A 12,698-nucleotide genomic window follows, 5' to 3' on the forward strand; every position below is an offset into this window, starting at 1 on the left:
CGCTCAACCCTAATCAAGAGTCCTAGTGCCGACATGGGAAGTTTCATAGGTGATATGTCGGCATCCCCTTTTGTGTTTCTAGTATATCCATGCTCTGACCGAGGCCTGAATAGGGGGTGCTAGTTTAGTAGCAAGCAAGCCTGCAATTGGGGCTGTCATCAGAAAGTTCACTAGATTATTCTGTGGGACCTGAACCTCTTCTAGATCTTTCCATAAAGCCTTTGAATGTGGCAAAAACCACAGCTGAAGTTGGGCCAATATGGTTGCGAAGTAATAATCCTGGATGTGGACATGGCCTATTCCACCCACCTTCCTATGCTTGATGAGTTTGCCAAATGCACACCTTGCCCTCCCCCTGCCATAAGTAGTTGTTTATCACGGATTGTATAGTTTTAAAATAAGAGTTTGATAATACTATGGGGATTGCACGAAACAGGTATAACACCTGTGGAAGGATTTGCATTTTAAAGGCTGCCAGTCTGCCCAGCCATGACAGTTCTGTTTTTGCTAGAACCGACAATTTGGACCGTAATGCATCCATAAAGGGTGTGAAGTTGGACCGCAGGAGGTCCCCTGTCTTAGGTGTCAGGGTGATGCCTAGGTACGTGATACCTTCTTGTTTCCACGTATAGGGAACTTTGTTCCTAAGAGAGCACTCAACCGCTGCTGGAATACCCAAATTTAGAATGTATGATTTTGATTCGTTAACCTTATACAGTATTAAACGTATGTAACACCCTATGTACCGCTGGTAAGGAAGTGTCCGCATTTGATAGCATCAGGATGACGTCATCAGCAAAAAGGCTAATGACGTGCTCCTCCCCCCCTCCGTGATGCCCGAAATATCAGGGTGGTTGTGCAGGTAGGAAGCTAGTGGCTCCATTAATAAATTAAAAATCAATGCCGAGAGAGGACACCCCCGCCTTGTCCCATTGATTATGGCGAATGGTATAGACAATACCCCTGATATATAGACCTGTGCAGAAGGGAGGATATACAGTGCCATTATCGCTGAGTAGATAAATCCCTTGAACCCAAACGTACACAGTACCCTTGAGAGAAATCGCCAGTGAATCCTATTGAACGCCTTCTCTGCGTCCAATGCCAGGAGCAGAGAAGGCGTTCCCCTACCACCCTCCACATGAATCACGTTGATCAAACGGCGAGTGGAGTCTGACGTCTGGCGCCCTTTAGTAAATCCAGATTGATCCATATCTATAAACCCGGCCAATATGTCTACCAGCATATTGGCAAGTAACTTGGCGTATATCTTTATGTCGTTGTTGAGCAGTGAAATCGGCCTAAAATTTTGAGGAGTGTCCGGGTCTTTTCCGGGTTTTGGCAGGGCCACTATCATAGCTTTCAACATCTCTGGAGGGAAAAGGGACTCTGCAGTCGCTGAATTAAAGAGTCTCACCAGATGTGGGACTAGGGTGTCTTGAAAGTATTTAAAGTATTCTCCCGTAAAGCCATCCGGCCCAGGAGATTTACTTATTGGGGAGATTTCTGATAATGTGACCTACTTCCCTCTCTGAAATCAGAGAATTTAACTCCTCCATGTGTTCAGAAGTGAGCTCTGGGAGATCTATGTGTTGAAGGAACAAATCTATCAGGGAGGCTGGGGGATATTGGGGTTGTCTTTAAGATTATATAACATACTATAATATTGGCTAAAAGCGTCTGCTATTGCCTGTGGATGATAGAGCTTGGCTTTCGTCACAGGGTGGATAATAAAAGGGATCTGTGTCTTGTGTCTCTGCCCTCTAAGCTTATTTGCAAGCATCTTACCCGCTCTCTTGCCACTTGTATAATATTGTAGTTTCAGTCTCCTTGAGGACTTTTCAAAGTCCTCCTGAAACAGCAGTCGTAGATCAGTACGGAGCTGCGTCAGTCGAGCTGTAATGAGTGGGGACAGTTTACTCAACCTCTTACTCCTAGCTCCCTGCTGTATCAATATCTCTCTCGCAAATGCCTTATGAGCATTCCATATCACACAAGAATCTGACATTGATGGACAGTTAAATGCGAAGAATTCCCTTAGCTGATCGTCAATACTAGACCTAGTCGGACCATCCTGGAATAATCTGGGATTTACTCTCCAGATACCTTTTCCTCCGCTTTTAGTGTTGTTCCCTATAGATAGCGTGATCGAGGCATGGTCCGACCAGGTAATGGTATTGATGGTGGCACCTTTACATTCAAACAATAAGCATTTATCTACTAGGAACAGGTCAATCCTGCTATACGTTCTATGGCTATTGGAAAAAAAGGAATAGTCCCTCTCATTCACATTGAGGCATCTCCAGGAGTCAAATACTTCATGAGTCCTCAGGGAATCTCCCAAGGACGGTGGAGATCTTTTATGTACAGTCCACAGAGGGGTCTGGGGTGATGTTGAAGTCTCCATACAATAAAACTCTTCCCCTCTCCACAGCCCTTATTTTCTTCATAACCTTGTTGAAGAATCGAATTTGCCCCTGGTTTGGTGCATAGATGTTCACTACTGTGTACGTGATAGAGTCAATGTGACAGATCAAGATCAAAAAACAACCCTGAGGGTCCGCCACCAATGAGTGAAGCTTGAAGGCTATGGAGTCCTTTATGGCTCTCATTACCCCCTTTTTTTCATGTCAGCGTTGGCGTGAACGTAGTGTGGGAATTTGGGGTGATAGCACTTAGGGGGAGATTTCAGTGTGAAGTGGGTCTCCTGAACGCACAGTACATCACAATGTTGGTGTAAGGCTTCTTTCCACAATGAACGCCTTTTCGCCGGGTGGTTAAGGCCCTTGGCATTTATTGACAGAAATTTTAACGCCATTTGAGTGTGTGAGGGGGTTGGATAGCATAAGGTGGATAAATCCTACTCACTGTCAGAAGATTGTTCATCCATGTCTTTGCAGACTGAGAGGTCTGTTGAGGCCTTCGGGGAGCCAGGAGTCCTGCTGGTAAGGGCTTGTAGCACTCAAAGAAATGTCGATCTAATCCAATTGGGGAGAAAAACAATAATGTAAAAAAAAAATAAAGTCCAACATAGGCGAATAGCCCAACTAATGGAAGGTGAACTGGGGTAAGAAAGTCTGAGCTATAAGTGTAACACGGACCACACGGACTTCTTCCTCAGCAGGTGAATATGTGGCATGTCATGCCCATCCGGATTATTTGTGGGTGCGGGCATTTTTTGAATTCACTGTATGCCAATCTTGAGGTGGTGTAGAACGATTGGTTTTCACTGGATCTTGGGTCTGAGGGTCAGGCGTGATCCCCCATGATTTCAGGAAGGCTAGCCCCCTTGCCATAGAATCAATCAGATAGTCCATCCCCTCTTTAGTGACAATCAGTTTTGTCGGGAAGCCCCACTTGTAGCTAAGATTATGGTTCCTGAGAGCCTTCGTTATTGTATTTAAATTCCTGCGCTTCTGCAGCGTGAACTGCGACAAGTCCGCATACAATTGCAGATTGGCGTATGGCGCTGGAATTTTTCCTTTCACCCTGGATGCTGCCATCAACTTTTCCTTGGTATGATAAAAATGGAGTCTCATAATAACATCCCTGGGTATATTGTCTGATAGGTATGAGGGCTTAGGTAGTCGGTGGATTCTGTCCACATTAAAGTCCAGCTCGGACATGTCAGGGAGGGTTGCAGCCAGGAGTTGGGAGACATATAGACGTAGTTCAGCTTGTTGGACTGTCTCAGGGATCCCCCTTATCTTAACGTTGTTCCTTCTGCTCCTATCCTCTAAATCTGCCATTTTCGTTTTAAGTGCTTCCAGCTCATCCTCCCTCCCATCATTGGCATCAACCAGGTCATTTATCGTGTCAGCAAACTCTCCCATTTTGACTTCCACGTGTGTCACTCTTTCTGCAACTGAGCCCAGTTCTTTACTAAACTTGTGGAGACATGACACCATGTCAGTGTGTAAAGAGCTCCTCAAGGAGACCAGCATCTCCTTCAGGACAGTGTCCATAACTGGTTGGTTGGCCGTGGGGAATGTATCAATGGAGTCAGGGAGCTCCCTTGTGTCCTCCCTGGAATCCTCCCCTGAGACATGTAATGCGCTCACCTCATCATCCGCTGCATCCGTCCTAAACCTGGACTTCTCAGGGCTCCCCGAAGAGGGTGTAGGTGGTGGAGAGGTGGGTGATCTAGGAGGGCTGCTCCGTTTATTGTTTCTGCTGGCTGGGTTCTGCTGTGAGCGTGGTCCCGCCGTCGGCGCGGATGCCGCTCCGGCACCATGTTGTTTGGCCTCGAGGGGATAGAACTCCGTCAGCTTCTGGGGGCGGTTCCCCGGCTTCTTAAGCTTAGTCATGCCCGCTATGTAGGGAACCTTCTCTGCAGTGAATCCGCCATGCAGGATGCTGTGTTCGCCGCTCGGATGGGCTGCTATTAGCCGTTATCTGCCTGCTATTGTCGGAGCTCAGCTCTCAGGCGTCCATTGCGGTCCCTGGCTAGCTCCGCCCCCTTCTTTCAGTATTTTTTTAAGGCTGAAAATACCCCCCTCGGCTTATACTCGAGTTAGTGTACCTGAAATTCTTGGCAGGCTGCGGGCGTCCATTGTTTTAAAGTCGCGGTCTCCTCCTGGTCCCTTCCGTGATAGGCATTTCCCAGCAGACACTGGCCCAGATTAACGTAGGAGATACGTATCTCTGAGTCTGAGCCGTCGTATCTTGGCGCCTGATTCAAAGAATCAGATACGCCAGAATTTGTATAAGATACGACCAGCGTAAGTCTCCTACGCCGTCGTATCTTAACTGCATATTTACGCTGGCCGCTAGGGGCGTGTATGCTGATTTACGCCTAGAAATATGTAAATCAGCTAGATACGCCAATTCACGAACATATGCCCGGCCGTTGCATTACAGATACGCCGTTTACGTTAGGCTTTTCCCGGCGTAAAGTTACCCCTGCTATATGAGGCGTACCAATGTTAAGTATGGACGTCGGGTCAGCGTCAAATTTTCCGTTGATTACTTGTTTGCATAAGTCGTTCGCGAATAGGGCTGTGCGTAATTTATGTTCACGTCGAAAGCATTGGCTTTTTGCGGGTTAATTTGGAGCATACGCACTGGGATACTTTCACGGACGGCTCATGCGCCGTTCGGAGAAAGCGTTGTTTACGTGGGGTCACAATACATTTACATAATACACGCCCACATCTTCCACATTTGAATTAGGCGGGCTTACTCCGGCCTATTTACGCTACGCCGCTGCAACTTTGCTTTGAGAATACTGCACTTGCCTCTCAAAGTTGCAGAGGCGTAACGTAAATAGGATACAAAGATGCGCTCTCCTACGTGAATCCGGGCCATTGTGTTCAGTGTTCCCCCTATCACAGACCTTCTCTCATCCTCGGACTCAGTTTCCCAGCAGACACTGTGTTCAGTGTTCCGCCAATCACGGATGTCCTCTTGTCCCTGATTGGCACGGAACCGGACCAGGAGGAGGCCGCGGCTTTTAAACAATGAATGGACGCCCGCAGCCTGTCAAGAATTTTAGGTACACTGACTCGGGCACAGTGAGGCTGAAATGGGCACACTGAAGTTGGGCACAGTGAGGTTGCAATAGGCACAGTGAGGTTGGGCACATTGAGGTTGAAATGGGCACAGTGAGGTTGCAATTGGCACAGGGAGGTTTCAATGGGCACAGTGAGGTTGGGCACAGTGAGGTAGCAATGGGCACAGTGAGGTTGCAATGGGCACAGTTAGGCGTGCAAATGGGCACAGTGAGGCGTGCAAATGGACACAGTGAAGCTGAAAATGGGCATTGTTGACCCTCTTTTTCGCTTACAGTAGCTGCTGCATTCTCACCCTAGGCTTATACTCGGGTCAATAAGTTTTCCCATTTTTTGTGGTAAAATTAGGTACCTCGGCTTATACTCGAGTATATACAGTAAATAGAAGGTACTTTAAGTCTCCACATCTTCTTACTGAGAGGAGGTGCTGTGAAAAGGGGATTTTTATGTGCCACAATGAGTACCACACAAATACAATTTGTTCTAAAAACCACATGTTGTATTCATACAAAAGTCCTTTAAACATGAATATCAGCAGATGCCCTGGACGTGTGCAGCATGTGAGGCGTGCATGTTGAGGAGGGCATGGGTCTGCGCCACGCCACGCCGGAGATCAGGATGTCAGCGCAGCGTGAGAGGCTGCAACGCCGTCGGATCGTTCTCCGTCCTCTCGATCCGCCCGCTTGTGATACGCAGTAATCCTGTGGCAAGCCCCGCTCCCCCCACCGCTGTCACCACTGACACCCGGAGCTAGCTCCCGCAATTAGGAAGTAAGTAGCGTGGGTGCCGAGGGGCTCCTGAAGCACCAAGGAACGGAGCGCATCTCCCCGCACCTACTGGATCCACACCCCCACCCCTTGTCCTGGGGTTGCTCAGGTAATATTAACGCAGACCTCCGGGTCTGCAGCAGCTTGCACGGAGGCTCTGCATCCTGATCTATATACCCGGACAAAACAACATTGTTCTAATGGAGGGGTAAGAAAGACTTTATGTATGAAATCTAAAGCACTGCTTCTTTGAATTGATGGATGATGATGCTTGACAGGTGTATGCTGCTTCGCTTTGGCCAAAATTCACACGCCCTGACTATAACAGATCCCTAGCAGGTGGATACATGGAGGATTTATGCTAGATGATCTAGTCCGAATAGCTTCAGGGCTTTAAAATTGGAACATACGTCTCTACGGCCTGAGGTGTACTTTTGCGCTCTTTTAAGTGCTGGATGGTGAGCCAGCAAGTCTCCATTTAAATGTGTGTCAGTATTGTGGATTACTGATGTGGTTATGAACTGCCTGTGCTGTGCAAACATGAGATTCAGAGAATAATAACATCAGGGGGACATAGTGTATGGGCTTCACGGATGAGCCAATACGTGTAACGGCGGGTATTTAAAAATAGCTCTTGTACCTCTCACGTCCCCTGGTCTGAAAAAAAAAAAATGTTTGACTTCTGTTGATGGGAGGTGTATTTGGTAGAGCTGGGTAGGTGGGGGTTGTTATCAGCTCCTCATTTATTGAGGTGTACGGATACCAAGCGGACCACCCCGCGTTTGTGGGGTTGTACACTATATACCCCCTCTGTCGGCCCCCTGGCCGCCTTTGCTTTCTATTTCAAGGCCCTCAAAGAGTGGAAATCCCCCTCAGGCGCCTCCTAATTATAAACAGATTGGAAACCGGAACACCCTACTGTTCCTTCTTAATATACCCCTAAACTACTGTCGAAACTGGGGAAACGGATAAGAGCTAGGAGAAAAGATAATATGAACATGTCTACAAGGGGCTCGGCCCCCAAGAATCCTAAGGACAATGTTGCCACTTCCACAATAAGACAGTACCTAACACAGGAGGGGGGTGTCAAGAGCCCGGGTCCCTTAAAAAAAATAGAAAAAAAGGGGACGGTAAAAAAGGGGGTCAGTGACCAGCCCTCAGTTAATACGGATACATCCACAGAGGGGGAGCAAGACACGAGCCATGTGGGAGCGTCAAGGTCTGACTCACAAGCTCTATTCAAGGGAGAGATGTGCGACATGCTTAGTAAATTGGAGGAATCAATAAATTCCCAAATTAACATCCATATTAATTTGTTGAGAGCAGACCTGGGTCATCTTCTGTCACGGGTAGAGGAGACGGAAGCAAAGGTGGAACAACAAGAGTCAATTAAAGGAGCAGTGCCTTGCAATGAAATTGAATCAGAGGAGATTACAGTATCGATTAGAGGATCAGGAAAACCGCAATAGGAGAAAAAATTTAAGAATCCGCTCAATCAAAGAAGAAAGAGGGGAAAATCTGAGGGAGGTTATGAACGACATTTTATTACCTTTATTGGGTAAAGATTCCGAAGATCATCTTAAAATTGAACGAGTTCACCGTATAGGGAGAGTAAAGAATCATGAGAGGGAATGGCCCAGGGACATAATAGTCTGATTTAGTTTTTATGAAGATAAAGAGGAAATCTGGGCAAATTTAAGACGTAAAACACCTCTGAGGTATAAAGGGACAGAAATACAGATCTTTACAGATTTAGCCTGGGAAACCCTGGCACGAAGGAGGCTATTGAAACCACTTCTTGCACAAATGCGTCTAATCGGAGATTGTCTACCAATGGGGCTTTCCTGCCTGTCTTATTGGGAAGAAAGATGGCGTGTCGGCCAGGCTAACTTTCCCTGAAGATCTGGAGTTTTTTTGCCATAAACTAGGCATGCCGGTTATAGATTTGCCTGAGTGGATAGAATAGAGTGCATTCTGTATTGTAATGTCATGATTGGATAGGTGCGGGGAGGTGGTGTGGGTGGCACATGGGGGTGGGGGGGAGTGGGGTGTCGGGGGGGTGGGACTTCCGCCTATACCCCCTGGTACCCCAGTCTCCGAGGGGAACTGGCGTTGGGGGTGGTGCTTCCTAAAACCTACCTCATCACAAATGAATCGGTGGATAATGGGTAATGAGACCATCAACGGTTCAGAGGTCAGGTTTAGGCCTAGGGGGGGTGGGCGAGGGGGAGGGGAAGGGGGCCCTTAGGGACTCTGTACACAAATTATGGGGAATCGCTGATTAGGAAGTTATGGGCGAGTTAAAGTTTTTATCATACAATGTTAAAGGGTTAAACTCTCTGGGGAAAAGACACAAGATACTAGACGAGGTGGGTCGTTACAGAGCAAATGTAGTATTTATACAGGAGTCACATTTGACACTGGAGTCTAATGTCAAACTATATTCTCCCATGTTTCCAACAAGGTTTTACAGGGATTCTATTTCTAAACGTGCTAGGGGCGTAGCGATTGGATTTGCAAGAGGGACAGGGTTCGCCCTAGAGGCGAGACTGTCTGTTTTTATTCCTAAAAGGGAAATTGGGGAATACCAGGTATACACTTGCAAACATCTACGCCCCTAATACAAACTCATTAACATATTTAGATAGAATCCTCGGAAGGCTAAAGAATTTTGCGGAGGGCTATACAATTCTTATGGGAGATCTCCACTTGTCTATGAGTCCGGCCGTTGACAGTACGTCCCGAGTGAAGGAGGCAAGTAACGCACAGCTTAAAAAATGAAGACGCAAGATGCAGGACTGCCAGCTGGTTGATGTATGGAGGGTACTACACCCAAACACACGAGATTACACGTTCTTCTCTCCTCCACATGGGACATACTCTAGGCTAGATTACATTTTGTTAGACCACAGGCTACTAGACAAGGTTACGAGGACCGCGATTGAAATTATGACTATTTCGGATCATGCCCCGATAACGATGATTTTAAAGACTTCGGCTCATTTGGATCAACATCCCCCTTGGCACCTTAATGAAGATTTGATAAGAGATGAAGAAAGGGTAGGAAGGATGGAAGAGGAACTTAAACAATTTTTTTTAACTAATGACACGGAAGGGATCTCCAGTGCCACTCTCTGGGAGACGCATAAAGCGTATATTAGAGGGATATTAATTGATGAGGGTGTGAGGGAGAAAAAAGAGAGAAAGGGCAAGCTCAATGCCTTGAGTAAAGAAATAGCGAGTCTGGAACAAAAACATAAAGAACGGGGTCTAAAAGAGACGTATCTTAATCTAACATTAAAGAGGGATGAACTCAAGGAGATTTTAGAACAAGAAGCCAACAAAAGATTAAATAGTATTGCCAGAGAGAGATACCTATGGGGTAATAAGGCTAGTAAACATCTCGCCAAAATGGTTCAAAAAAAGAAAACGAGAAATTACATAGAGAAAATTAAGAAGAAAAACGGGGAGTTGGTGTATTCTAATAAAAAGATTGCAGAAACATTTAAAAATTATTACGAAGAGGTATATACGATTAGTCAGAATAGGTGGCAAACGGGAGAAAAAGAGGCTAAAATTTGAGATTTCTTAGAAGGGGCAGGACTTACGAAGATTGGGGATATTGATAGACTCAGTCTAGATAGACCAATAACTGAAGAGGAAATTAAAATTGCCTTGAAAAATACAGCTAGTGGGAAAAGCCCAGGACCCGATGGGTTCACCGTATTATACTACAAAAAATGTAGTAGTATCTTAATACCGAAATTGTGCAATTATTTTAATGGTCTTGGGGTTGAGTTTGACTTGAGTAAGGAAGCGCTTGCAGCCGCAATTACATTAATTTGAAAAGAAGTAAAGGACGGCTCCTCCTGCGCAGGATATCGGCCAGTTTTGTTATTAAATACAGACATAAAGCTCTTTGCCAAAATTCTAGCGGAGCGATTGAAAGAGTTTATTCACTTATTGGTCCATCCTGATCAGGTGGGGTTCGTTCCCGACAGAGAAGGTAAAGATAATGGTATAAGAGCGCTTCTCCTGCTTCAGAAAATAAGGGAGAATGAGTCCCCAGGTCTACTCCTGTCAGTAGACGCCGAAAAAGCATTTGACAGGGTAGACTGGGGCTCATGATCCTAACCCTCGAGGCGATGGGATTGGGGCAGAAATGTATTAGCTGGGTTAATACACTCTACTACGCCCCTTCGGCAAAAATTAAAATTAATGGCACTCTCTCGGACTCCTTCGAAATGAAGAACGGGACAAGGCAGGGATGCCCTCTCTCTCCACTTCTTTTTATTCTATCCCTAGAACCGTTATTAGCCACGATCCGCAGAGACCCCGGGATCAATGGGGTCAAAGTGGAGGGTGAGGAACATAAACTATCGGTGTTCGCGGGTGATATCCTATTTTATGTGACTAATCTCCTAAACACAATCCCCAAGCTAACTAAGGTTTTATTACAATACGGCGATATTTCGAATTTTAAGATTAATGGGCCAAATTCTCAAAAAGCTGTGCAAATTTAGTATTATCTAACTTATGTCATTTAAGTTACGGCGCCCTAAGTTGGTGTCGCAAGTGCCGTATCCACAGCGCATTTTCGCACAAAATTGCGCCATCCTTAACCTAAGTTCCAATGCGTAAGGCGTGGTTATGGCAAGTGGGAATGAAGTGGGCGTGCTTCATTGTAATGAGCCATGACCCCATGCAAATGAAGGGTCGGCCGTACTGCGCATGCGCGCACGAATCTGGACCTCACTGCGCATGTGCAGAACTTTGCTCATCGCAATCAGTGAGATAGGTAAAAGGCCAAGCGTACTTAGTTTGAGGATCGCCCTGTGTCTAAATAGCCCCAGTCAAACACACTTCTATTGCAAAAGTATTTCCCTGTGTTCCCTTCCTAAAGCAAGTTGCTTCTGCTTTGAACGTTTGTTAGTGTTTGTTGGTAAGATTTGTTTGTGAGAAAAGTTTTTGTGGAGTTGGAGGGTATAGTTGGTGTTTGTTTTTGATAATTTGTTCTTTGTTTTGATTGTTTGCCTGTTTGTTTTTGATAAGTGTTTCTTTTTTGGTGTGTGATTGTTTTTTGTTTCCCTTTTTTGCCTGTTTGTTTTTGAATTTATAGTAGCTGTCTGTTTTTTTTTTTTTGCTTGTTTTTCTTTTCTTTGTTGTGTGTGTGTATTGTTGATTGTTTTTTGGGTGAGTTCCCTGTTGCTGGGTGTTGTCTGTCATGGCCCCCAAGCGCAGGAAGCTAAATTTTACAGTGGCAGAGAAGCATATACTTGCTCAGGGCGTCCTAAAATATGGGCGATTTCTCCATGGCCCTGAGAGCCACAACACCACCCCAGCCAGGAGGAAGGAGATCCTTAAAAATATCACCGATCGGATCAATGCGGCGGGGGGGGGGGGGAGACCAGGACCATCGCTGGAGTTAAAAAAAAAAAAATGATTTGAGGAGCGTGTCCCGGAACAAGCTGGCAACGCTGCATGCCCATACCAGGGGCACTGGAGGAGGGGGACCCTGCCCAGTCAGGATGAGTGAGGAGGAATGGGCAGTGGCCCAGTGTTTCCACCCACAGCAGGTGGTGGGCCTGCCTGGCTTTGACTCTGATCCTCTTATGAGGACAGGTAATTTTTTATACTTTCTATCTGGTGATTAGCATGTGTGGGTGGGGGAAGGGAAGATGTGCCAAGTGTGTGGATCCACCAACCTGTGATTGTTTTGTGTCCTCCCCAGATGGCCAGGAGGTTGCAGCCCCATCAGCCAAGGAGGTTGCTGGGTCATCAGCCCAGGAGGTGGCAGCCCTATCAGCCCAGGAGGTTGCTGGGTCATCAGCCCAGGAGGTGGCAGCCCCATCAGCCCAGGAGGTGGCAGCCCCATCAGGTCAGGAGGTGGCAGCCCCATCAGGTCAGGAGGTGGCAGCCCCATCAGGTCAGGAGGTGGCAGCCCCATCAGCCCAGGAGGTGGCAGCCCCATCAGGTCAGGAGGTGGCAGCCCCATCAGGTCAGGAGGTGGCAGCCCCATCAGGGCAGGAGGTTGCTGGCCCATCAGGGCAGGCTGCTGCACCACCCCCAAGACAGGCTGATGCAGAGTCCCAAGAAGGGCAGGATTCGCCATGGGAGGGGAGTGCCCACAACTCCCCTAATTTGGATGTTGAGTGGGAGGAGGATGAGGGGGAGGAAGATGACAATATTGAGATTGGCCAGCAAATCATGATGGGCCAAGATATGACCTTTGAGTCATCCCCTGAGGGAACCCCAGAGGCGCACAGCAGTCAGGCCACCATCATGGGTGGCCCCTCCCAACCCTCCTCCAACATGCAGCAGCACCCATGGGTCACTCCAACCCCTCCTCCAAGGCCACAAGCCTCAGGGGCAAGTAGGAGGCCGACCCCGGAAACCAGGGGGGGTTTGTGCGTCTGCCGGT

Source organism: Rana temporaria, chromosome 3 (assembly GCF_905171775.1).
Source record: "Rana temporaria chromosome 3, aRanTem1.1, whole genome shotgun sequence".
Classification (NCBI taxonomy): Eukaryota; Metazoa; Chordata; class Amphibia; order Anura; family Ranidae; genus Rana; species Rana temporaria.